Here is a 4,474-nt window from a genome sequence, read left to right as displayed (position 1 = left end):
ATTATACATCCTGTTTGCTATGAGTGTGGAAGTGTTTCCACAGAAACTCTTTTGTGGAGAAGAAGGGCAAGGAGCCAACCTCAGAACCACAGAAGATATATTAGCTGCAGTTTACACACCTTCTGCCCATAGATCTTTCAGTGAACCCTCTACCAAAGGGCCGTTTGCCCTCGCCTCATGCTCGGGTGCAGCTCCTCCACAGCCCCCACACCGGGCCCAGAGAAGTCTTTGCCCGAGGGGTCTCCCCGAAGCTGGGGTGCTGGCCCCCATAGGTATGGATCCTTCTTCAAGGCTGCGTGGAGATTGTCCTTCTTGAAGAACTTTCATGGGGATGGTCACTGTGCTTGGAGGTTATATGTTCAGCCTTGTGTGCGGGAGCCTGTGTGGGGTTTGCATGCTTTGCCCCTCCCCTCAGAGTCAGGAGTCCTGGGGTCCATCTGGACTGGCCTTGAATACTCTACAGTCCTTCCCTTCACACTTGGGGTTCATTCCCCTGAGCACTGCTGGCGTCTACACACCAGCTGTGTGCGTGGGCCTGACTAGATGCTGGGGTTTATGTCCCTGACTCTCAGGCATTGATTGTTCAGTGACTCAGTGTGTGTTTGTGTCTGATGTCATTTAAAAATTTTTTAATGGCAAGGATATATGTATTTTCCTTTTATTGTAGATGATGAAACTGAGATTCACAGCCATAGCGTCTTGTTCTGGGCCGCGCAATGATGAAGCCAAGGAACCAGGACTTGAACTTGGGCCTCCTGGCACCCAGGCTGGGGTCTTTACACTGACTACCCAGAACTGTTAGGCCATGTTGGTGGAGAGTGCAGTACAGGGGTTCCCTAACCTCATCTTCTGCCGGGAGTGATCAAGGCTGTGTTAGAAGGCGTGCATGCATGGGCAGTCAAACGTCTTTCCTTCCTTTTAAAAAATCATATCTGGGGGCTTCCTGGTGGCGCAGTGGTTAAGAATCCGCCTGCCAATGCAGGAAACACGGGTTTGAGCCCTGGTCCGGGAAGATCCCACACGCGGCGGAGCAACGAAGCCCGTGCACCACAACTACTGAGCCCGTGCTCTAGAGCCCGCGAGCCACAACTACTGAAGCCCACGCGCCCTAGAGCCGGTGCTCCGCAACAAGAGACGCTACCACCGCATCAAAGAGTAGCCCCCGCTCGCTGCAACTAGAGAAAGCCCACGCGCAGCAACAAAGACCCAACGCAGCCAAAAATAACTAAAATAAATTAATAAATTAATTAAAACAAAAAATCTGGTAAGTGCTATATAGTAGCATTGCTTTACAAAAAATGATGTTAAGTATAAACAAACAAAAACCCCCAAGAGTTGTTCATGACCCCAACAGTGAGCACAATAGCTGTTTTCTTGTCGGCTCCCCATCTTACTCAGTCCTGCTGCCTTTTTAAGTCATAGGCCACGTTTTCACATCCTGCCTTGGGGGCCTGAAGGAGACATCCCTGGTCCCCTTCACTAGACTGAGTGCCCCTTGGGGACTATATGTGTTTCACGGTTTAATCTCTGATACCTTGGGTGATTGCAGCTCCAGAGCAGCTTGTGGGGACGTTCTGCTGAACACTTCCAGGGGGCTCTGGTCACCCCGGAGGCAGAGTGAAGGCCCCGGCCCCGGGCGGGGGGCGCTGACCTGGTGGAGTCCTGTGGGTTCACACTCGAGAGGGTTTCTTGACTTCCGCATAGTTATCTATAATTAATTAACTATAACCGATTACTGTGTAATAGTTTAGAGAGTCGGTAGATCAGCATTCATTTAGCCATTGACTCGTTGGACAGCAAGTTGCTCCCAAGTCACGAGTGGAGCTTTTTGTTGCTCTGTGTTATTTCTTTAGGCCCCGTTTCTGGCTGGTGGGATTCCTGGGGCAGGAGCATGGAAATGCCATGGTTCTTAAGCCATGTGTGGCCGCGTGGCTGCTCCCCGGGAGTGCTGACTTCCCCGCGGTGTTTCTGCCTTTTGTCGGGGCCAGCGTGGCGCACATGGTGTTGGTTGGGGACTGGATTCAGGAAAGGGAGGAAGACGGTAGGAGGTCACCCTGTCTGCGAGCTCCTCAGCGTGCTGGTTGTCCCTCAGTGTCAGGGGCGGACCTGTTCCTCCTGGTGACCGGGCTCTGGGTGTGGAAGGCAGAGGTGTGGCCCGGGCTCACCCAGCCTTGGCCGGGAGGCCTCAGCAGCACCCGGAGCGCAAGTAGGCAGCAGTGGGTGATGCCTCAGTGTGTCCACTGGCTCAGCCCAGTCACTCGGCCCTGCTTTGCACTGGGCGCCTCGCTGGGCGGAGGTGTGGAGACGGGAGGGACTGAGATGGCGCGGGGCTGGGAGCTGGGTCTCGAGGGCGAGCAGACTGTTGCCAGCAGGATGTGGTGAAGAGCCCTCCACGCAGAGAACTGCTGTGCAAAGCCCAGAGGCCTGAGGTGGTTTTCTTTCCGTGGGGAGGTGTAATTGTAAGAGCAGCTCAGAGCAGGAGGAGTCCCAGGAGGTTCTCAGTAAGCATCTGGCTTTGGATTGGTTACTGTACTTGAAGGGGGCGTGGGTTTTAAATATATATATATATTTATTTATTTATTAATTATTTGGCTGCATTGGGTCTTAGTTGTGGCAGGCGGGATCTTCGTTGCAGCATGCAGGGATTCTCTTTAGTTGTGCTGCGTGGGCTCAGTAGTTGTGTTGTGCAAGCTCAGTAGTTGCAATTCTGAGGCTCTCTAGTTATGGCATGTGAGCTCTAGAGCACATGGGCTTAGCTGTCCTGCGGCATGTGGGATCCTAGTTCCCTGACCAGGGGACAGACCCGTGTCCCCTGCATTGGAAGGTGGATTCTTAACCACTGGACCACCAGGGAAGACCCAGGCGTGGGATTTTTTTTTTAATATTTATTTATTTATTTAGGTTGCACTGGGTCTTAGTTGCAGCAGGCAGGCTCCTTAGTTGTGGTTCGCTGGCTCCTTAGTTGTGGCACATGGGCTCCGTAGTTGCGGCTCAGCAGCTCCTTAGTTGTGGCATGCGAACTCTTAGTTGTGGCATGCATGTGGGATCTAGTTCCCTGACCAGGGACTGAACCCATGCCCCTTGCATTGGGAGCGCGGAGTCTTATCCACTGGACTACCAGGGAAGTCCCCTGGGCATGGGATTTTGAGGGGACCTGCACAGGGGACAGGGAATTACCCTAGTCCGTGGAGTAGAGGTGTTTGTGTCGGGGGGTCAACTTTGGAAGTGAGGGGCCCCAGACTGTAGAGTGCCTTTAGGATGATGGGGTGTTAGCAGGGGGGTTGGAAGGTGGTGCCCACATTTCTGCAGGGATAGTTTTGGGTGCTCCCTCTACAGTGCCATCCTGTGTGACGTGTGTGACTGCCTTTCTCAGTGCCCTGTGCACTCTGAGGGCGGGTGAGTCTGAGGGGACAGAAAAGTGAGCTTCACCACCTAGCAGAAATCTGTCACTGACATCTGCTCTCTTTGAGCCTCAGATGGGCACGGTGAAACTGAGAGCCGAGCATGTCATGTTCTGGATGCCATGGAGCTGGTTGTGATCGGGCAGCTGTGTCCAGAGGCCTGGATGTGTCTGGGAGGCATCCGTGTGGCAGCTTGGCCACACTGTGTAAAACCAGCCAGGGCGTTTGCTCCTTCCCCTGCCTGCAGCCCGCCCACTTGGCCTGAGTCGAGACATCAGGCTGTCCTTGACGCAGTGCAGATCTGCCTGAGGAGGGTGGCGGGGGGAAAGAGGCTGAAGAACCTTGCCATGGTCAAGTCCACAGGCCTCAGAGAAGGTGTATGCGTGTGTGCCTGTGGCCTCAGGAGAAGCTGGTGGAAAGGCCAGTGGAGCTCATGCAGCACAGCTGAGGGCCATGCAGGGCCGCCTTGCCTGGGCATGACCCCTCTGGACTGCAGAGGCTTTTGTGGCTGGAGCCTGTGTGCTCTGGGGCTGCGATGGGTCCCCTTCCAGGGGTAAACGCTCATATGTGGGTGCAGGGAGTATTCTGAAGTAACAGGGTTTTTTTTTGTTTGTTTGAACTTTATTGTATTTATTTTTTATACAGCAGGTTCTTATTAGTTATCTGTTTTATATATATTAGCATGTATATGTCAATCCCAGTCTCCCAATTCACCCCCCTACACACACTTTCCTCCCTTGGTGTCCATACGTTTGTTCTCTACATCTGTGTCTCAATTTCTGCCTTGCAAACCGGTTCATCTGTACCATTTTTCTAGATTCCCCATATATGTGTTAATATACGATACTTGTTTCTCTCTTTCAGACTTACTGCACTCTGTATGACAGTCTCTAGGTCCATCCACGTCTCTACGAATGACCCAGTTTCGTTCCTTTTTATGGCTAATATTCCAGTGTATACATGTACCACATCTTCTTTATCCATTCGTCTGTCGATAGGCATTTAGGTTGCTTCCATGACCTGGCTATTGTAAATAGTGCTGCAATGAACATTGGGGTGCATGTGTCTTTTTG

The sequence above is a fragment of the Physeter macrocephalus genome, chromosome 14 (assembly GCF_002837175.3).
Source record: "Physeter macrocephalus isolate SW-GA chromosome 14, ASM283717v5, whole genome shotgun sequence".
Taxonomy (NCBI): Eukaryota; Metazoa; Chordata; class Mammalia; order Artiodactyla; family Physeteridae; genus Physeter; species Physeter macrocephalus.
The sequence above is the reverse complement of the archived record's forward strand: the minus strand, read 5'-3'. Positions refer to the sequence as shown.